General features: G+C 41.5%; 1 long non-coding RNA gene across 3 annotated transcripts in view; it reads right to left on the minus strand.

Annotated features, from left to right (window-relative positions):
- Window positions 1-23687, minus strand: part of LOC307217223 — a 239041-nt gene that overhangs the window by 68399 nt on the left and 146955 nt on the right. For 2 of the 3 annotated variants that reach the window (XR_013839453.1, XR_013839454.1), the window contains exon 3: window positions 1500-1574. The exons of the other annotated variant lie outside the window; for it this stretch is intronic. This is a non-coding gene — a long non-coding RNA (uncharacterized lncRNA). The remainder of the gene's footprint in view (window positions 1-1499; window positions 1575-23687) is intronic. 3 annotated transcript variants of the gene reach the window in all.

Consider the following 23687-nt stretch of genomic DNA (forward strand, 5'->3'; position numbering starts at 1 on the left):
TAGCCCCAGAACCTATTTAAAAATTTTCTTTTCCCAGTACCTATGTACATATAGCCAAATGTGGACAGGGTATGTCTTGTACATTCAATCAGTATTGTATACTTTGAGAATAAGTGTCATGGGTCAAGAGTCAGCTTCACCTGCTGAACAGCAGCCTGAAGGGGGAGAAGAAGGAGTGACTCTACCTGCAGCTGATCAGCTTTCAAGGACACAGGAGAAGGCACTGATGAGAACCAGCTGGCTTCAGCCTTCTTAAGGAGAGCTTCCAGCAGCAGTCAGTTACTGGTAACAGTGCTTGTAGTTCCTGGTCCTGCCTTGCTGCTTCCTGCTTATCTTGACCCTTGACCCTATGATCATCGGATTCCCTGACTCCTGGCAGTTTAACCATGCGGATTGCTGTTCGCCCTTGGATTGGACCTGACTTTGGATGCTGACTCAGCATCCAGGCAAGTACAGCTCACAGACTCTTCTGGTTGGCTGGCCTCCCACCCCACTGAGCTCTGCACATGGTTGCTCAGCAATAAGACTGTGACAACAGGCATTGTGCATAGGCTTTGTGCAAACAAGATGCTTGACTGTGTGAAAGTCTGGTGCTGAGCCATCAGGTGTGAATGTCTGAACAGAATTCAAGTCTTGAATCATCATGTACATGTCAACCAGCTGAGAGTTTTAAAGCCAAACTATAACCGCTAGAGGGACGTGGGTGGCGCTGTGGGTTAAACCACAGAGCCTAGGACTTGCCAATCAGAAGGTCGGCAGTTCAAATCCCCGCGACAGGGTGAGCTCCTGTTGCTCGGTCCCTGCTCCTGCCAACCTAGCTGTTCGAAAGCACGTCAAAGTGCAAGTAGATAAATAGGTACCGCTCCGACGGGAAGGTAAACAGTGTTTCTGGGCGCTGCTCTGGTTCGCCAGAAGCGGCTTAGTCATGCTGGCCACATGACCCGGAAGCTGTACGCCAGCTCCCTCGGCCAGTAAAGCGAGATGAGTGCCACAACCCCAGAGTCGGTCATGACTGGACCTAATGGTCAGGGGTCCCTTTACCTTTATAACCACTAGGCTTTTTGCTCCTCTTAAGCAGTGGGGGAGCGGATGGACTGTGGAACTCCAGATATTTTTAGACTCTTAACTCCCATCAGGTCAAGCCATCACAGCCAATGGCCAGGGATGGTGGGAGTTGTAGTCAGAAGCATCTGGAGAGCCACAGGTTCTCTATCCCTACCTTAAGGGCTGCTTAAGGTTGCAATTCTGAACATGGGAGTAAGCAAACAGCATTGAGCATAGTGGGACTTTCTTCTGAGGAAACATACATAAGGTTGCACTGTAAGCTATCTCCTCAACGAGGACTTCAATATTAAAAATAGGAGTAGAAATCCAGAAGGGATTCCATTATGTTGTAAACGTGGAACGGGGTGACAGATGGCAACATTTAAATGGATTCAGAAAAAATAAACCCACTCAGGAATGCAGTAAAGAGATTAAAATAAAAGGTGCTGACATACCAGATGGAGGTCTTCTTAAAGTCTTGAGATGTTCTGATGGCAATGCTGACCAGGGTTTCCCTTTTTCTCCCCCTCCTGGGATGAAGTCAGGAAAAGGTTTGCATAAAAACTTTGCATCTGACCTCATTAATTTTATTTTAAGGGGTTATCCTTAAAAGTTCTCTCTTTTTGAGGATAATAGAGAATTTAGAATATAAAGTCTGACTTTTCCTTAGAGACTATAGATAAAGTTTGACCTCATAAGAAGCACTTTTAAAAATGTGTTTCTTCTGTGCAGCCCTCTACATGTCTATAGTAATAGTTGGTTCCTTTCTAGACCTACCGCTGTTCAGCCCAAAGGTCCCCGAAGCAGTGGACAGAATACGAATACAAAGGAAAAGCACAATAAAAACAAATAAAGGTAAAGGTAAAGGTACCCCTGCCCGTACAGGCCAGTCTTGACAGACTCTGGGGTTGTGCGCCCATCTCACTTAAGAGGCCAGGGGCCAGCGCTGTCCGGAGACACTTCCGGGTCACGTGGCCAGCGTGACATCGCTGCTCTGGCAAGCCAGAGCCGCACACGGAAACGCCGTTTACCTTCCCGCTGGTAAGCGGTCCCTATTTATCTACTTGCACCCGAAGGTGCTTTCGAACTGCTAGGTTGGCAGGCGCTGGGACCGAGCAGCGGGAGCGCACCCCGCCGCAGGGATTCGAACCGCTGACCTTTCGATCGGCAAGTCCTAGGCGCTGAGGCTTTAACCCACAGCGCCACCTGCGTCCCTAATTAAAAGTATAAAATAGCAAAATCATCTGATGCACCAGGTCACTCTGGATTCATGGTCTTGCAATGATGCTCTCTCTACAGACACAACTCCACAGCACACAGAAGCCAAATTAACTCACATCCTCCCCTCCAATCTCTCACTTAGGACCAAGCAAACAGGGGGAGTGCTCTCACTCTCATCACAACCCAAAGAAGTATCCCAAAGGGCAAGTTACCTTTGGTGCCCCTCCCTTCAGAGTTCAATGGCACTTACTCTCCTAATGCTTGTAGAAATGCATCTTCAAACTGGGAGCTGATGTGAAATCCTTTTCATGCTGCTTTTCAGACCCATGAAAAATAATGTCTATTTGCATAAAAAGGCATTTGACTTGCCCTTCTGGGGCTGAAACGTGGGACAGGTGTGTCCCCCCGCCCCACATAAAAATAAAATAATATCTTCTAAGAGAGAGGGTTAACATATTTTACCATGCATGTTCCTGGGGATTCCAAGTCTACATTTCATATTTTAAATAAGAAGTAGTTTCTTCTCAAGGAAAAGAGTCGTTTTTATTAGCTAATGAATAATAGTATTTAACTCACGGCTTCCATAGCTTGGTAGCATATGAAATTTGCAACTGCTCATGCATTCAGTGTTAGGTACCGTAATTGAAGCAACTTGATCTGGTATTGGACTAAATCTAAAAGTTAAATATACAACACAGTGTACTGTGCAAGCTTAGACATGAGAAGTAAATTCTACTGAGCTGAATGGGTCTTACTCCCAGGCAAGCAGTCTTAGAGAACAATCTTACAGACCCTGGGAGGGCATTAAGGGACCATAGAATAAAGCAGATCTTCCATATGGCTTGGAGTTTCTGTACTGATTTTTTTTTTTTAAGTACTGGGTTGTTGTTTTTTCTCTCATTGCAACCAATGGCATGGAAAATACAACTCTGATCAAAAAAACATTACCGCCTCAGATACAAAAACAGAGAGAAACACCAACACTCCCCCCCCCTCACCCCTTCTATCCTGTTGGCATGAGTCTGGCAAAGCTTTCGATTAGGCAGTCCATAAATAGGATTTTCCCCTCCATGGACCCTTTTGCATAACACTGCCTAGGATTCATTGTGTATGATTTTGTTCAGTTGTACTAGAGCTGAAATTTGTCATGATAAAAAATAAATGTGAGATATCCATTTATAGCATACTATGAAGGATTGTTGCCATTTATTTCACTTGAGTTTCCTGCAAATCTATCATGATCAGCAAAACTAAATGATAAATGCTGACTAGCCTCCACCCTACCCTGCAGAGTTCTTGCTCTAGACAGATTCTGCATTAGGCCTCACACTTAAGTATCTTATGAAGTCTTTACTCATAAATCAGGTCCTCCCTTAAAGAGGGCACATGTTGCGGTGGGACCTGGCAACCTAAGCCTGTGTTGTGGGTGGGTACGTTTGGATAGCCACAACACCCGATTGGTACGTCCCTTGATGCAGGGTTCAATCAGGCCAATGGGACACAGGCTAAACTGATCAAGGGATCCAAATATACCTATGCACGTGACCCAGAGCTTCCTCTTTCGGTGTGTGCATCTGAACACCCACCCACCTCTCCCTATATTTAGGGCTTATGCGCTTGACCTTGCTATGCCGTTGTGTGTCATCTGCCGTTGGGACAGGGGCATGGCAGGAATTTTCCCCACTTGGCTGATTGGCTGGTGCCATTTGGGTTTCGCCTGCCATGTAGCAAATCGTCACAACTTGCAAATAGGGATCCCTATGTGAAGGTTATTCCGTTAAAAGAATCAAGGAACTCAATGGTTTGGTCAACCCTTGTGAGGGGGTTGTGCCTGTGCCTGAGTCCAGGGGGCATTTGGGTGGTGGAGATAGCCTGCTCCCGGCTTTCCACTTATCCAGGTGTTCACCCTAGGCTGACCTATCCTGGTATCCTGGGTCAGCGCTACCTGCAATGGTGCAGGGAGCTAGTCGAACCAGAGCCATTGCAACCATTCACTTGGTGCAATCAATAAAGTTGTGGCCTAAATTCTACCAAAAAACAAACCAAAATTTGAGTCTTTTCTGAATTTATTTAAGAGGGGGCGTTAAAGGCAACTATTACAACTACTGTATGGGCACAATCCGACAAGTTCTCCCCACCGAGATATTCTTCTTCAGCTCCCATTCATTCCAGTGTTTGAATTACAAGAGGGACAAGGAAATTGAGATGGGAGACTTGTAGATTTCATTAAGGTCTTTGTCTAACTTTCCCTCCATAATCTGAGCACTAGCATGTGGGTAGATTGTGCCCCTAGAAACAAATGACTAGCCTACCTGGCAAGAGAATTGTCTTCAAACAAATGCTGTTTTGTTTGACCTCCTGCATGGTAAATGCATGATTATTAGCTATACTGTTGTGTCGACTATGGGCATTTTTTTTAAAAAAGATGAGTGAATAAAGGGGAAATGCTAGCAATAATGGCCCTCAGCCAACTTATTCCTTCCAGCAAACTAACTTTTTACCCACCCTAGATACGTCATCACATCACCTAGGATGCCTAGTATATCATGAATAAGGGGTGGAATTTAGCTACCTTCTTCCACCAACCCAAAACCCCACCATGGATTGTTATGTATTTTAATGCTGGAAGTTCATGGACTTTTTTTTACTACTGCAATAGTCACTTGGTATTGTTATGTTGCTTCAATAACTTCTTTAAAACACTTTCATGTAAATTCGCATCAACTAATGGTATCATCAAAAATACTACATGCTTCATACTGCACTGTTGACATCATGCACCAAAAAGCATAGGTAACACACTCCAGAAAATATATGAAAGAACAGTGACAGTAAGAAATATGTGCAGCTTCTCCCAGATGATGTCCTGGTTCTGGGTCCAAATCTTTCGGAAATTGATTTCTTGGATTTGGATAAATATATTTGGGAAATAGACTGGAGACTTTAAAAACTGCTCTACCTGAAGAACTAATCCTCAAACTAGGGTAGGAAAGGAATCCATTTAAAAAGGATTTGTACAAAGCATGCAACTTGATTCAGATACAATTGGGTTTTCTTTGCATTGGACGACCTCTTGCATTGGCAGTTTTATATTTTGTGTATTGTCATTTTTTAAAAAAGAACCCTGAGTAATTATATGCAAAATGACATACAAAGGAAGATGTATATTGTACATATAATACATATGAAAGAGTCATGCATTGTTTGTATTTTTAGTGAGATGGGTAAAAATGTAAGTCACTTCCTGTACAGATCAAGGAGTGAGAAGGGAATAAGAAAACAAAATTCCATGTGGATACGTTCAGCACTGAGATTTTAATAAAAATCCAGCCCTGTCTGAAGCCATCCATTCCTTACCCAAAACAAGAGACCCATATTCTATCTTTACTCTTTCCCAAATAACTCCAGAGCAATGCAGTGAGTTAAGAAATTGCTATTGAAGGTGATGATCGTTGGTTTGACTTCTTAACAACCAATGGAGATCTCACCTCTGTCTCGCAATTGATTTAACTAAGCTATTTTTCACCTCTGGTACATCTACATTCAACTTGTGTCACTCACTGGGAAAAATTTGCCATTCATATTTCTAAAGCACAGGTTTCACCCACAGCTGATGATTTACCTGTGTTTCTCCATCAGGAATAGGCTATCCACAGCCCTCCAGATGTTATTGGGCTACAACTCTCATTACCACTGACCACTGGCCATGCTGGCTGGGGCTGATGGAAGCTGAAGTCACCGTTCCCCTTCACCACCATCCTACATACTGAATAAGCAATTGAGAAGAAAATGCCACCTGAAAGTTATTATACTAATAGAAAATGGACCTATTGAGATCAAAATGATACTAAGGCAGGGAAGAAAGAGAAAAGCTATGATAGCCGTCCAGGCAGTATGATACTGGAAATAAATGTCTCCTGCATATGAATTAGTTGCAAGATGTTTAAAGCCTATTGTGAGAATATTTTTAATATGGCAACAAATACCATTTTCTTGATTACTTTTAAGACCCGATTAAAGTGAAGGAGCTCAGCCCAATAAGTTGTTTCTGGAGGGCGGGAGCTAACTGAATATAATTTTGGGGGGTGGGAAATTGTGCCGCCATTTAGGTCTGAAATACACAGCCTTGAGAAATGCTTTTTTAAAGCTGTTTGCTTTTTAAATGGCAACAGTCTGTATATCTATTTGTCTAGACTCCATCAAGGGGCCTATTGTAGCTGGAGGCTTAGGCTTGAAGAAGACTAAAGGGCTACATCATGTCAAAAACCTGAAGTAGGAATTATTGCCTTTCTTGCTTCAGTTCACAGCTGTATTATGTCACCAAATCACATCACAGTGTAATCAAAGATGAATAAAATATTTTTCCCCTTTACCTTAAATGCTTTTCCTGTCAATTACAATCAAAGGACATGATTTCAGGTCTGTCAGTTGGCTGGGTTCCTTCTGACTGATGACTCTAAAACTGTAATCTACTAAATATAAAATGAATCAGAGAAGTCTCAGAATGATTCTGCCATTAAGAAAGAAGTTTTTTTCCCCCTTCCCACAGGGGACAGAAAAATAATTGGTCTTTAAAGAATGAAATCAAAGATGTTAAAAATGACTCTTGTGGTCTTCCCCCCCCCCCCCTCTATATTATTGGCATTTTCGTCCGTACAAAAATTTCAGTAATTTTCCTTTGGGAAAAGCTCCTATCAGCATTCTAATCAACCCGATCTCATCTCATGTGCCATTAAAGTAAACATTAACTACCGTAATATCTTATTTTTATAAGTCCAAACTTTTTTGTTCGTATTATTAGGTGCTCTGTGATGGCAAACTGTAATCCCACTACAACGACAACTTCTAGGCAGTTTACTAGCTTGATTACATCATTAACCATAATCAAAAACAGTTCCCCAGAATGATTTCAGCTTAGTGGTAGGGATTGCTTCCTTTGATCTCAGTAGCATCATTTTACGATAGGTTGCTCCTCATTTACACTACAAATGCTGGCAAAAATGAAAGTGGTATCTTTGCAAGCAATATTGGATAAAATAAAATAACCAGTTCAGCAGTCTATGCCAGTTGCTTTCATCGATGAACAATCAGAATATCTTTTTTAAATCCTGAAAGAAAAGTCTTAGAGTGTGTCTCATCTCTGTATGATATTGCTTTGTGTTTTCTGTTTAGTAGCATTTTTAACACAGTTTCCAAGCCCCCCCCCTTTTTTTAAGTCTTTATTAATGAATGTGTTAAAAACAACCAGTTTTGCATTGTGCTTTGGCAAAAGGAGATTGATCAACATATCACTGCAGTACTTTGGCGATATACATAGCATAACATTTTACTTTAATGTACTAATATACTGTTTTTTTACTGTTTCATTTGTAAAGTTGTCACCACTGATGAGCAAATACAAACCTACAGACTGTTTGAATAATGCATGTCATTATTGGGGAAGTAATATTTCTTTCTGTGTTGAAAGTGGATTCCGCAGTGATTATTTGGGTGAGCACAATCTACGAGACCAGAAAAAATATATACAGTGCAGGTCAGGTGCAAGGTATAAGTTGTTTACATAGATTTATTTAGCAGCCCCTGTCTTATGCTACTGTTCCTATACAATCTCCATTCTGGATGTAAGAATCCACATGGTATTTGCTGTTGGGGAAGGCCAACCCACTGATTTGCTTTCCATGGATAAAACCCAATAGGGATTTTTTTTTTATGGAAAACCACAGAGTATCTTGCAAAGATGAAGACAGCACATCTACTGCTCTACTTCTACAGGTGCAAAATGGTGGTCTATCCACTTCTGATCTCTGTGATGAAAGGAAATGTGTGAAACTAAATAAGATAAATAAATCTCAGTTGACATGGATAGCTCTGTTTCTTTGTTCAGATATATGGTATATTTGAATGCTTATCCACCTCTGATCTATCTCCACACAGCTTCTATGGCTGGGAGCCAGAAATCTCTTATTCAGATTTTAATCTTCTCCACTCCCTCCAAACTGGCAAATGAGAGAAAGAATTAAGAAGGGAAAATGGTTATCGGTAAGACCTAGAATACAAAGTTTCTATTTTTGGAAAAAGAGGAGAAGCTGTAGGGTTTAGGTGAATGAAAAGAAAGGTGCGCTCCTGGACCAAGGGACAGTCAGGAGTTGCCAGCAGATTTGGTCCTCTCTTCTCACCTCTGAATTTTTGCTTCTTGTTTTTACTCACGTTCATAGGCAGGGGTGACCATATCATACTTCTGGCGATAGCTCCTTGCACATTATAGTACCTTTGAAAGATCTCTAACATTTACGTGAGCATTTAGGGGGAATGCTTTTTAGGAACAGCTAAAAAGTCTCTGGGAAAAATATTACGATTCCAATTTTGAATTGGAAACTGGCTGGTGTGCAGAACTACAGTGCTGCCTCTGGTTACGAACTTAATTCGTTCTGGAGGTCCTTTCCTAACCTGAAACCATTCTTAACCTGAGGTACCACTTTAGGTAATGGGGCCTCCTGCTACCGCCACACCACTGGCATGAGATTTCTGTTCTCATCCTGAGGTAAAGTTCTTAACCCGAGGTACTACTTCCGAGTTAGTGGAGTCTGTAACCTGAAGTGTTTGTAATCCGAGGTGTTTGTAACCCGAGGTACTCATATGCAGATCTCTTGACAGTGTCTTTGCAGGATAACCAAAAGCTCACACATCTCTCTGGAGGATATATGTGAGCTCCCACAGAAGATCAAAAAGCAGATGTTTGAGTCACCAGAACATCTGCTCTTCCTACTGTGTGAAGTCATCTCTGTCACAGAATAATTCCCATAGTTCTGGGGTCTGTTTTTGTAGTATGAAATTACTTTATTGTTTTGATATTTGCCACTTGAGTACTTTGGTTAATCTGTCACCTCATGACACAAATTAATCAGTCACAATATCAGCTGAATGACCTAACCAATAAGTGAAACCCAGACCCAAAGTTGCATCTGATATTCTCAACCATATTGGAGGATGGCAAAATATTATCCAGGGGGTTTGAAATTCTCCAGCAATTCATCCTGGAAAAGAACATGCCCAGAAAATTGATGCAAAACTTCATTTTTGGCAAATTCCAACCCATTTCTTAAACAGATGCTTTCCCCCTGCCTTAAGCCACTGCACTCTTTTCCTCCAGGAAATTTATCCCAGGCCAGGTCTGACATTGGAAGTGAGCCAGAGTACAGAGAGATAAAAGGGGTGGGGAACTGCTTAGTCACCTTTACACTCCATTTCATGGGAAAAAAATATACCCCATCACTCATTTATATGTGAATAGGCCAAACATATGAACAAAATATATATGGATGATTCATTTACATATAGTTTGAGCCTGTTGTTATTGGAATGAATTGATAAATACATGAATTCACCACCTACGGCTGATTTTTTGGACTCAGGGCCACTCTTGCAAATTAGAGAAATTGTTATGGGAACCGCATACAGACACACATACGCCACAAGCAAGTACACATCACAAATTATGTTATTTGCTACAATAGAATACTTATTTCAAGCCTAATGTCAGCGGGGGTGGGGGGTTATCAGGGAGGCACCACTTAGGCAGCAGGAGTGGGGGGGGACCTTGTTCCCACAAAAGGGAGTGATGACCACCAACCTGGATGAATTTAAAGGAGGAGACATATTTAGTTATTTTAATTATTTATTTTTTAAATTTATATAACTCCCTTCATCCAAAGACCTTGGGGAGGTTCACAAGATAAAAGCACAAAATAGACAGTTTAAACAAAAACAAATCAATACCCCCCCCAGACATGTTTAAAAGGCCAGAGAATATTAATCAGCCAAAGGACTTGTTAGGAGGAACAAGCTGTACAACTTAACTATTGCGTGTTCAGACTCAGAGACCTCCCCCCTAAATAAAGACACATTTGACTCAAATTTTTGTTTGGTTTTTGGCAGAATTTAGGCCATAACTTCATTGATTACAGAAAAGTGAGTGGTTGCATAGGCTCTGGTTCGACTAGCTCCCTACACCCTTGCAGGCAGCGCTGACCCAGAGCTCTATCATAGGTCAGCCAAGGGTGAACACCTGAGGCAGGTGAAAAGCCTGGGAACAGACTCTGTTCACTCCCCAGATGCTCCCTGGGACTCAGGCACGGGCACAACCCTCTTTCAGGGGATGACCAAACCAAGTTGAGTCCCTGGATTCCTTTAACGGAATACCCTTCATATAGGGATGGCGAGACCGTTCTCCCATCCCTATCACCTGAACCAGTGCCTATCTGCAACCTTACAAGTTGTGACAAATTGCTATGCAGCAGGCAAAACCAAAATGGCAACAGCCAATCAACCAAGTGGGGAAAATTCCTGCCGTGCCCCTGTCCCAACGACAGACGACGACAAAATGCCCTAAAATTAGGGAGAGGTGGGCAGGTGTTCAAAGGCACGAGCCGAAAGAGGAAGCTCTGGGATACGTGCATGGGTTAAATAGGTCCCTCAGTCCATTTAGACTGTACCCCATTGGCCAGATTAAACCCAGCAACAAGGGACCTGCCAATCGGGTATTGTGGCTATCCAATAGACCCACCCACAACCAGGAGGTCAGTCTCCAGGTCTCACCGCAACATGTGCCCTCTTTTAGAGAGGACATGATTTCTAGTATGTGATTGAATCCCACCCGAAAATAATGCCAGTCTGGGAGCAGCACCCTGGGTGATAAATCCACAACCGTATACATTTTCCCAGGACCACCATGGACAGTTGGCATTATCAGGCACCTGCAGAAACAGTTGCTAGGAAGCACATGTGGGGACAATGCTGCTGTTCTCATACCCTGCTTATCAGCTTCCTATTTGGGCACTCTGAGAATAGGATGCTGGCCACTGGGTGGGCCTTCTTAAAAGCAATCTAGAAAAAAATAGTACAGTAGCCCAGACATTACTGACAGTCTTCCTTCTATAAGTGGACAAAACCCTTGATGGCACAGCTTATTCCAAAAATTGAACAGAGATGGAGGTCACCAGTTCTTGCCTCAGATGTTTCAGGCACCCTTAACTGTCCTCAGGTTCTCCCCCTTTTCAAAACAGATTTTGTGGTTGCCAATGACAACCTCAGAGCTCCACATTCCCTTTCCCCCCCCCCCACATACTTACAAAGGAAAGAAGAAAAGGAGGAAAATACAAATTGGAAGCTTTTTTTTTTTTTTTTGACAGGTGGCAAGTAATATTCATCCAAGTATTTCTCTCCCCCTATATTTTGTACATCCCTTGCTTCTACTTTTTTTTTAAAAAAAGAATCATATAAAGTCTTCCATAATCGCATGTAAATTAGCTGCTGTTTTCGCAATGGCAGCTCCCTGCATAGCCTAAAAGCACAATATACAGCAAATGAAGCTGCTGCCTCCATCCTTCAATTTGGTAAATGCTTCCAGCGTAAGAAAAATATTTTTAAAATTGCCAATAATTATAAAAATGTTGCTTGCCACGGCATAATTATTTTATAAACCACACAGCATACAACTGTTTCTCGTCACGGAGGCCATCTCCACACTGTACCATATGGCTAATGGCTTCTATTTTGCCTCACACCATACTGTGTGTGCCTTTCTCATCATACTGTATTGGCTACTGAATCAGTTTGCTGTTAATGTCTGTGTTACCCTTTCACTGCATGTTTATTTTATGAGATTGTGGCATCTGTTTTTGGTGTTTACTCTAAAAGCGACAGAGTTCCCTTTCCAGAACCAGGATATTACTGCAATATTAATTTCCCAAGACAGGCTTTTGTTGTTGTTGTTGTTGTTGTTGTTGTTGTTTATGCCTTTTTGCCTGTTTTCTTGTGTGTGCGTGTGTGTATGAGACCTGATAGAACCCAGTGCACATTAGAATAAAACTTAGATTATTCAACCCGAATACCCACCTACTAGTTCCTTTTTGAAACAATTCATTTAAGTGATGAAGCTTTTTCCCTCAGACACACATTTGGCTCTTCAGCTTCCCAAAGTATTAACATTTAAAGGTTCAGCTCCCTTTTTTCTTGTTTACATTCTCGCCTCTAAAACTGCTGTGTGCTATAATCTTTCAAAACCAGTTCCAAATTTCAATACATTAGTAGCGTTATAAAAGACTATGAACGAGGGGCAGGCACAGAACACATTTTCAAAGTTTTTGTGGTACTAGAAAAAAACTTGCATTCTTTTTTTTAAAAAAAAAATCCTACAGAATTAAATTTAAAATGGAACTATATGTCATAGTTACACAATTAGAAGGAGAAGAATCCTCATTGTTTCATGCAGTTTATAAGAACTGAGCATTATAGGGAAAAGAGAAGAGCATGGTTTGTTTCAGATTATGGCTCCAGTTTCCAGCAAAAAGATCATAACTGTGGTGCTTGAGTTACAGAGGCGAGCTTTGTTATCTTTTTGATCCCTCTCCCATTAGCTTCTGTTTTTGAAGACTACATGTAGCTTGACTGGATTGAAACTGAGGGGAGTCACGCAGTACTAGGCTCAGGAGTGGGGTGGTGGCAAAATTGGGGACAAACTGTTGCACCAGTGGTCTTGCCACCAACCATCCCTTTGGTACTCCCTTTGGTGTACCCATGCAATGTTGACCTCACCACTTCCCCTGCTCCACCCACCCCCATCTAAGTAAGCAGGAGTGATGCTGGTGTCGGGAGGGTAACTCTGCCCTGGCACATGAACAACTACTGGAGTCAGGAATACAGGTGCATGGATTCCACTGAGCTTCTCACAACCTATCCACCATAATTTCATCACTGATACAATTTCTTCAAAACAGAGTTTAATATACTGAAAGTGAAAATTAATAATCTCAAAAGGAAGGCATCATCCCATTTTCACTGGGGCTGTGCACAGAACCTCTTATCTAGGGGTAGGCAACCTAAGGCCTGTGGGCTGGATGTGGCCCAATTGCCTTCTCAATCCGGACCACAGACGGTCCAGGAATCAGCGCGTTTTTACATGAGTAGAATGTGTCCTTTTCTTTAAAATGCATCTCTGGGTTATTTGTGGGGCCTGCCTGGTGTTTTTACATGAGTAGAATGTGTCCTTTTCTTTAAAATGCATCTCTGGGTTATTTGTGGGGCCTGCCTGGTGTTTTTACATGAGTAGAATGTGTGCTTTTATTTAAAATGCATCTCTGGGTTATTTGTGGGGCATAAGAATTTGTTCATTTTTTCTTCCAAAATATAGTCTGGCCCACCACATGGTCTGAGGGATGGTGGACCAGCCCACAGCTGAAAAAGGTTGCTGACCTTCTCTTATCCTCCCTGTGGCTTCAATCTGGGGTGGAGTGGGGTGGGAAAATCAAGCTAACCTACTCTGGGACAACCTGGAGAACAGGCACACCAGCTTGCCCCCCATAATTGAGGGGGCTGGTGCCATGTGATGTGCTGACATCACTCACACATGATGCACACTGTGCTGACATGTCACACACACTCATGTGTAGCATGAACATGTCGTACGGCATGTACAAGTGTTCACCGTGGAATATTGAGGGGGCCTGACCCCCTCCTTGAAATTTTTGAGAGCTCAGCCCCTCACCCTTCCATAGATGGAGCCCCTACTGGGAAACCAGACATCCTTGTGCAGTGCTGTTTCACAGGAGACTTTCCTGCAGGACCCCAAATTCAATCTCCAGGTAAGGTTGGGAATATCCTCAGTCTGAACCCCTGGACAGCCTTTGCCAATTGGAATAGATAATACTGAACTAGATGGGCCAATTGTGTGAGTCAGTATATGTTCCTATGAACTTGGAAGATGCCCCCCTACCCTTTTTCATCTTGTACAGGCAAGGAAAGCCCTTTCGGCTGTTCTGCCTATTACGTGGTGACATGGAATAGGGCCTTCTCCATAGTGGCACCTCATCTGTGGTTATTTCTTCCCCTTGGAGGAATGACGGCATGCAATACTGTCATCATCTGTTTTTTGTTGCTACAAAAAAATACAGGTCTTTGGGGAAATTAGATATTGTAAGGCCCACTATATTTGTTGAGACATGTCTGCTAAGTTGGTTATGGTTTTGATTTTTAATTATGTTTTTCTCTTGGTTGTATTGAATGTAATTTTTTTTAATGAATTTGTTTTAAACTGCTCTGGGATATGAATTAATGAAGGGTGGTTCAGAACTTCAGTACATAAGAAGTAAACAAACAGCATCATGGAAAAGTGGCCACACAGCTCTGACTGCCTATCAAAGACCCCTACAAGAAGTCTTCTGTGGATGGTAACATCTGATCTTACATCCATAATTGTAATTCAGTTGGGTAACATGTGTTTCTCTCATTTGCAGCAGGATTTTGCATTTTGCTGATCGACGTTTGTCTAGCTCTACTTCTCATGGGCATTTAAACCTAACATGCCTATAGGAAGATGTAAAGGATGTAAAATCAAAGGATGGATCTGGTATTTATGTACTGTGTCTCAGTTTATTTGCTTTGGAAACAGCGTCATGTCTCAAAACAAGCCATGTAAAGAGTTGCACACAGGGCAAAAAACTATCAATGCAAGTGAAGGAAAACTATTGTCTGAGGCCTGTTGGTTTATATACCAAAACCTGGCTAGCACATTGGCAAAACTGCTTGACTTCTATGAACTGTTTTGATACATAAGTTTGCAGCTGAACGGATTCTACCTAGCAAGCTTCCTCAACAAGACGCCAAGCAAGATGAAAGGAAATGGTTTAAACCATGACATTCTAAGGCCAGGTCACGTTCACCTCATTTATCACTTTAAGAAAAAGAAGAAGAAAAAGGTGGAGCTATTAAAATAAAGGCAGATGACACTGCTGTCTGGGCTGGAACCCATCTGGTAAAAGTATGAGTCCTTTCCTATTAACAGGTCATTGTGAATACCTCTTTGCCAAAGTAGCAGAATATGGTGCTTTGGCAAACAAAAAAAGCTTTTGAAGATCCTTATGGGAATTGAGTTACTCTTTTAACTGTGTAAATGCACATTTTGTTTCTACTATATAGAGCCTGAAATGAGCTATGTCCCAAATACTATCCCCAAACATCTGCAAGACACTGTATGGGTCAGATAATCTGATGACGTGATTTTCCCTTTGAAAGTGTGCCTGCAGATGGCTAGCAAGGTGCCTGTAATGTTTATTACAGCAGCGCTGAGTTATTTGTGTAGCTTTCGGAAGAATACTTTGTGATTTCAATGCAATCATTACTGCAGAGGCAAATATATATCTAATAACACTGTGGCTTATGGAGAGGGAATTAAACAATGAAAATATTTCTCTTCTTTATATTGAATTAGAATCATCTAAATAATTCCATCATTTCAATGGAAAAAAGTTTCAGTTTATGAAAGCTTGCTAATCCATTATTTCCACATGGGGTTAGCTTCTAGGAACTGCGGTTTGTTAAAAGTGCTGAGAGTCTTCAAGAGACCCCCGTATTCCCCTCACAAATCCAACTTACATAACATTTTAACAGTCAATCCTTCTTCCCAATGAACTCTTGAAATTGTAGCCCTTTGAGGAGAACAGGAGTATCTCTGCACCCATAACAAACTACAATGCCCAGGATTCTTTGGGCAAAGCCAAATTGATATTGCTTTAAATGTATAGTGTAGATGGGGTTTTAACTGGATACCACCCTTTGAATGCATTTTGATTAACTTGGGCCTGTAGCAGCTCTATGGTTCTCATAATCCCTAGATGTGTTCTCTGGAGTTGTAGTCCAAAACATCTGGAGAGCAGCAGGCTGGGGAAGACACCATTTGCAACTATATGCTATTATAGTCTTGAACATCTTGCATGCAAACGTTCATCTAAGCCAAGGGTGGGGAATTGGATCCCGCCAGCAAGCTGCATTCAGAACTGGTCCATCCTCTGCAGACCATTTTGCCAGGTGAATGGGACTGCCTTCCTGTTAACCACCACACATTAGCCAGGTTGCTTGCTAGGTCATGCGACCAAGCTGAAAGGGATCCTTGTCCTGTCCCACTCCTGCCACACACTTTTGGGGAGACCTATGCTTAGCTAGACAGCATCTTAAAAAGCAGAGGCATCACCTTGCCAACAAAGGTCCGTATAGTTAAAGCTATGGTTTTCCCAGTAGTGATGTATGGAAGTGAGAGCTGGACCATAAAGAAGGCTGATCGCCGAAGAATTGATGCTTTTGAATTATGGTGCTGGAGGAGACTCTTGAGAGTCCCATGGACTGCAAGAAGATCAAACCTATCCATTCTGAAGGAAATCAGCCCTGAGTGCTCACTGGAAGGACAGATCCTGAAGCTGAGGATCCAATACTTTGGCCACCTCATGAGAAGAGAAGACTCCCTGGAAAAGACCCTGATGTTGGGATCTGAAGGGGACGACAGAGGATGAGATGTTTGGATAGTGTTCTCGAAGCTACCAGCATGAGTTTGACTAAACTGCGGGAGGCAGTGGAAGACAGGAGTGCCTGGCGTGCTCTGGTCCATGGGGTCACGAAGAGTCGGACACGACTAAATGACTAAACAACAACAATAACAACAACATGCTTAGCTGAGTTGGGCTGGTGAAGCCCAGGCTCAGCACTGGCTCAACCAGGAAATCCCCAATGTCTACTATATCCAAACTCTCTCATCCCTGCAGATGTTGGCTTTGGATTGTGCTGTAATTTGGATCCAATAAACTGAGTTAAATGCAACCCTTAGGGGGAAAGTATCAGTGTACATACTTATGGGTAAACATCTATGATTCTGCGATCCTTACAATTCTACTGTTAGTCTATAATTGTATCATACAAAAAAGGAACCTACAGAATGAAGAGCTAAAGGCTTGGAATGGGGGGGAAATGATATCTAACACCACTTTTAAATATATAACTGGCAAAAATCCAAAATACACGCTGAAAATGAGCAGAGAAAACGGAGTCCTTCTCATTTTCATAATGATAGCTCACTGTGGCCTTACGGCTAATTCCTCATACAAATTTTTTATCATGAAAATGGATTAATGCACCATCTTTTCCAGCTTCTTAAAATATTTGTTACAGGAATTAGGGTCTCTTCTCTGAATGTTAATTTCCACCTGCTTCTGTGGCATAACTTGGTTTGGTCTTGTCAACCTGCTGCATTTTAACTATTTGTCCAGTTTCTTGGCAATCCTGCTCCTCTGGCACCAGGCTATTGGCTCTGCTATTGGCTTCAATGGGAACAGAATCACACCCTGTATGTTCTGTTCGACTTCTGAGTGTCAAGCCCTTTTGCCTTATGCAGACGATTCATGAGAACTAAAACTTTAGGAATAATAAGATGGTAATTAAACAATGGAGGGCACAAAGAGAAGGGGACGACAGAGGACGAGATGGTTGGACAGTGTTCTCGAAGCTACAAACATGAGTCTGACCAAACTGTGGGAGGTAGTGGAAGATAGGAGTGCCTGGCGTGCTCTGGTCCATGGGGTCACGAAGAGTCGGACACGACTAAATGACTAAACAACAACAACAATTAAACAATGCAGTCCTAAGCTTGGCTAGTCATGCCATCAAGGAAAAGCAATTTGCTTTACTAGGGCTGGTGCAGGAAATGGACCTGCTTTCTGGGCTGGCATAGGCTCCAGCAGATCCTAGGGATGGAGGAAAGTTGGATTTAATCTGCATTTTAATGAGAAACTACCAAAATTGCCCTTATTGAACCAATATGCAAACTGAATGAAACACAGCTATCTTTCAAGATTAGCACTTCTCTGAATTCTGTGATGCAGTCCTCCAACCAAACAATATGTACAAAAATGCATATATTCAGGGGAAATGTGTAAAACACCACATGTGTTGGTGAATACAACATACAAAAATGCATTACATGTGGGGAAATGGCTTGCCCAAAAATGTGCATATTTGGCAAAACTGCAGAGACACATGTGTTTATTGGGAGACATCCATACCCAAATGCTGATGAATTTTAATGAGATTTTCTTTTCCTAGATGGAAATTGCTGCAGAAATGTGGAGAACTGAATTTAGGATTTGTAAAATGAGAGACTTAAGAGAACCAAAACTAACAGGGTTTCCCCTGCCTACCCACTCCCTTTCCATCTCTGAAATGCCCTCTTCCGGAGTTTTATGCCAGCTACCTACCAGGTACCAACTTGGTCATCATTTCAGTGCATTTTTGAATTCCAGGGCATTTGGGCTGCACCACTGACTGGATGTTTTTACCCTATGGGTTATATTAAACTAACTTTTACTCATTGAAATTAATGAGTACTTAACTTAGGTCTATTAATTTCAATGGGCCAACTCCAAGTACAAGTTAGTTGAATTCAACTCATAAGTTCCACCAGCAGAAGCCAGTGAAAGGTCTTCCACTAGCACAACAGGGTTTTTCGCTCCTTCTCCTCCTACTGCATGCTCCTTGTGCCCCCTGATTGGTTCAGGAAGTCAGTGGAAACCCCAGAATACTGCATGGAGGGAGGAGAGGGGAGATTCCATATAGCGCATTGAAATGTTTGATGGAACCATTCCTTAGCGTTATGTTGAATTCCTCCCTGTGTTTTCAATATGTGGGGAAAAAAATTCTTGTATTTTATTCCTGTTCTTAATCTCTTTGCAAATTCTCAGTGTGGGAAACAATTCACCAATTCAGTAAACCTAGGATAATATCCCACCAACAGGGATGCTGCCTTTAGTAGATTCTGCCAATGCACACTGTCAGCTAGTGGAACACGGACCTCTGCAGAAGCAGAACCTGCCCCCCAGTGGAGACCAGTGCAGACTGGGAGACATCTCCACCTCTTCCAAATCCCATCCAGCATAACAGATTGGTGTTTGGATTGCTGTCTCTGGACCAAAGTCTCTGGACCAATGGAAAAATAATACAAAAGGATTCTGAATAAAACTTATTTGGTAGTGATGCCCGCCCTATGGAACACCCTCCCATCAGATGTCAAGGAAATAAACAGCTATTTGACTTTTAGAAGACATCTGAAGACAGCTCTGTATAGGGAAGTTTTTAATGTCTTGTGTTTTATTTTTAATATTTTGTTAGGAGACGCCCAGAATGGCTGGGGCAACCCAGTCAAATGGGCAGCATATAAATAATAAAATTATTATTATTATTATTATTATTATTATTATTATTATTATTACTACTACTACTACTACTACTACTACTATTAGCAAGGACTTTTGGAATAGTTCCATTAACCCATACATCATTTTTATTTTTATTTTAAAAACAATTTTTCAAGTGTGGAACTGAGTTGGAGATCTTGTGACTTGCCCAAGGCCACACAGGTGTGTTTGTGAATTAAATAGAATTTGAGTGTAAGGTAGTTCTGCTGGGCTACAATGGCTATAACATTTCATTAATATGATCTGGCTATACTCTTCAGTTTAAGATTCCAGCTTATACCTTGAAGCTAGTGGATGAGATCTGAAGTCTACAGAGTGGGTGGGGTGGGTTGTGTGAGTGTGAGTGTGTGTGTGTGTGTGTGTGTGTGTGTATTCGATCTTAGTCTTTGAAGCTTGCTGAAGATTTTTCTCAAACCGTATTTTATTAGGACTGTGAATTTTTCAGCTTGTAAAACTTACTCCATTTCTCACCTTATTTTTCCCTTCCTTAGCCAGCTGAAATCAGTATGTTCGGGTGAAGATCAAAGTCAAAATGTTGACATTTTCTGTTTAAAATAAAAATGCTTGTATAAGTATCTGTTAGGCACAAATTTACTTCATGCCATTTTCAATCAACTCCGTAGGCAAGCTGCACATATAGAAAAAAACAAATCACTCCTTATTCATACTTCTACAAATATCTCATATAGCCTTTGTTTATCCATGGAAAGAAACTGACCATATCTTCCGCAGTTTAACTGCAGGTCATCTGTAGGGCAGTATTAGGAATCCTGTGATCCATATAGGCCTCCCAAGAGGGCAAGAACAAGACCTGTTTGATCCAGCACTTGCTGTGAAGCTACCACTTGGATACTAGCCCCCCTCCCCCCGCTACTTTGGTAAATTTCTGCAAAACTGTGAACAGACTAAATATGTAAGAAAGGGAAACAGAAAAGTCAGCTGGCTATAAACAAAGATACTATCGTAAACCACCGAACAGTCACATTGGAACATCTTCATTCTAACCGAGTTGCTGTTTTAGCCAGGCAAATGATCCAAATTGAATGGATATTGGTGGCTGAAGTCTACTTCACTAGTTTTGGGCTTATTAAGTGTCTCTGTTGCTGCCCACATGTAAAACAAAAAACCAAAGTGTCTTATAACCCAAGTAAGAAATAGTGTACCATAAAATCACATAAACATGATTTAAAAAAACAAATTGAACAACAGTACAACATCGTATCATTGGAGCTGCCCTGATGCCCAAGAAAACAAAAACATAATTGCATTGGCACTGAAATGATAACAAGTTTGACACCAGCTGGTCCTCCATCAAGAGAGCATTCCATATTGCACTTAAATTCAGTGCAATCCATAATCTTTGAGTCCAAAATGTAAGCATACCCATCAGTCTCCAGACACGAGGTTTGTGAATAGGCCCAACTGGGAAAACCAAAGCAACAGACTTACAAAGAACCATGGGTATTACAGCTGTGTCAAAGGATTCATGGGATTCTTTCTCACAAAAAAAAAGAATTAGAAGCCACACATTTAACAACCAGTTCAACTTCAGGTGTGGTTCTTCATAATATTTGTATTATTTGTATTTGTAACTGAGGAGTAGGGAGCCTAGGTTTTTTCAAAGGTAAGGTCCAACAGTTTGAAAAATGGTTGCCTATGGCTCACTATTGACAGACAGACTTGACCATGCTGCAGGAGGCTGAGATAACCCTCATGAAATCCTGTTAGAAAAAGGTAAAATCACAGAAGCATTTACTTCAAAACATGGAAGGCCTGAGGAGAAATCTCCAAATTGCTTGCACCAACAGAGGCAATCACCGTCACTGCATACATCCCCAAAGAAAACATTTACAGCCCATTGCTGACTTCACAGTGCTGGGTGTTCTTTCATTAAGGGTTGTCATAGTGGGGCTAGTAATCCTTTAATGTGCTTTCTCAATTGGCTGGAAGACATCCCAGACTTTTGAGCATTTGGTTGATGATGATATTTATGGATAACAATATATATTCGATCCCACCCAAGTCCATAAGTACTGTTACATCCACCAGGTAAGGTGCAGATCAGGATCTACAGCTAGTTTGACTGAAGCATTGAATCCCTAACAGAAGGTTTAAACAATAACAGTGGCTAGCTTTGGGCTTTCAAATTTGAGCAAGACACGTGAACCATCCAGATTCTACCCACCACCTCAACTCATCTCCATTGTGGAGAGAGAGAGAGAGAGAGAGAGAGAGAGAGAGAGAGAGGGAGGGAACCCCAGGGGTCACATATATTTATTGATACAAGTTTCTCTGACTATGCTTATAAGCAAACAATGGCTCATAGAAGCTTTGATTGCTTTGGGGAAGTGAACAGGGTTGCAACCATTCTGCAACATGCACTGAGTATCAGGATCATTATCAAGTTTCTAATATCAGAACGGAAAAAGTTTGCTCCTGAAGATTATTCATTGTAAATAAATCCCTAATAGGAACCGTTTAGCACACTGATTTCTCATGAAAACATGCATAGTAAGCCTTTAAATTTTTGATTTCATCTCTCTCCAAGTCCATGCATGATCAGTGTCATAAGTAGTTAAGGAGTCCCCCTTTTGGTATGCTGAATATTTTATTTGTGGTCATTGAAGGTCCCTTTTCATTACCCTTTGAAGGCTCTTCTTTAGTTATTTGCATCCTGCTTCAAGTGATATCCCACTGAGCTAACCACAAGCAAGATTGTGTTTAAAGGCTTCTTGTTCTTTATAGGAATTTTCTTTTTAGAGTTCTAGCATCCCACAACTAATCATGTACTTGTGTGGGCCACCATTACAAAATTCATTCAGTTACATGTAGACACAAAAAGAATTCTCTTGGTAGATGTGATGAATCACCTGGTTAAACTGATTTTATAAGTGCTATAGACATAGAAGAGGCAGCCATTATTTAGTATCAGCATTTCCAAGTTGTGTGTTGTAGCCATTGTATTTAGTCATGCAAGTTTATTTATTCCAATTTTACGCTGATCTTCAGAGCAGCATTATCTTCGCAACAATACTGTGCACTAGCTTGGAAGGCAAGCTTGCAACTTGCCCAAGCTCACCCTGTAAATTTCATAGGAAAGGAAGTATTCAGATTGAGGGCTTCCACATCCAAGTCCAGATGTGGACTCTAGCAACTCTGCTGTGTTGGTTCTGATTCACTTTGTATGGAATGAGAATCTTCTTTAAGAAAAAATACCAGTGTTCTGTCCTGGGCCTGTTGCTGTTCAACATCTTTATAAATAACTTGGATGCAGGAGTTGAAGGAATACTAATCAAATTTGCAGATGACACCAAACTACTGTCAGAAGAAGACAGAATCTGGATTCAAGATGGCCTTAACAGATTGGAGAACTGTGCCCAAACGAACAGAATGTATTTCAGTAGGGACAAATGTAAGGTTCTGTACCTAGGCAGGAATAATCAGCTGTACAAATATAAGATGGGGGACACCTGGCTTGCCTGTATTACTTGTGAAAAAGATCTAGGGGTCTTAGTAGACCATCAGTGATGAACCAGCAAAAGAGAGAGAGAGAAAGGGGGGGAAGCTAATGCTATTCTAGGCTGCATTAACCAAAGTTTAGTGTCCCAATCAAGGGAAGTCATAGTACTGCTCTATCCTGCTATAGTCAGCCCCCACCTGGTCAGCCCCCACCTGTCCATTTCTGGGCACCATCACCAGCCTTTATTTCTGCATTACTTAATTCATATATATATTGCAAAATTTTAATTATTTGACAGTGCAATTCTGGCCTATTTTATTCCAAACACTAGAACCCAACTTTTCTATGTCCTAGAAAAGCACTACCCAGTATGAGTATATCCAAAATCAAGTTAATACTTGTCCTTCTGAGTTATGCATGGTTGTAGGATCCTTTCACTATGATCATGATCAACAAATGCTTAAGTAGGAACTAAGAGAAAAATCCTTCCGCATGAGCTACAATTGAAACAGGCCACCATCCCTGAACTTCTGAGGAAGGTGGAAGTACAAAGAGGGCTCCCTCTACTGATCTTAACACTCAAGGGGGTATGCATGGAAAGAGGTGACCTTTCAGATATTTGAGGCCTAAGTCATTTAGGGCTTTAAACACACACATAAGAACCCTAGCCAAAAGTTTCTGAGCTGTCTTCAAGGGCAGCCCCATGTAGAACATATTGCTATAATCCTATCTGGAAGTGGTTAAATTGAAATATCATCGCAGACTTTACAAGAGAGATACCAAAAATTTATTTCATGCCATTTAGTAGTCCATATCCTACACTATCACATCTTCAAATTTTATTTTATGTTACTGGCATTTGTGGCCAGGTAACACATAGGAAATTACTCAAT

The sequence above is a fragment of the Podarcis cretensis genome, assembly GCF_951804945.1.
Source record: "Podarcis cretensis genome assembly, chromosome: 5".
NCBI lineage: Eukaryota > Metazoa > Chordata > Lepidosauria > Squamata > Lacertidae > Podarcis > Podarcis cretensis.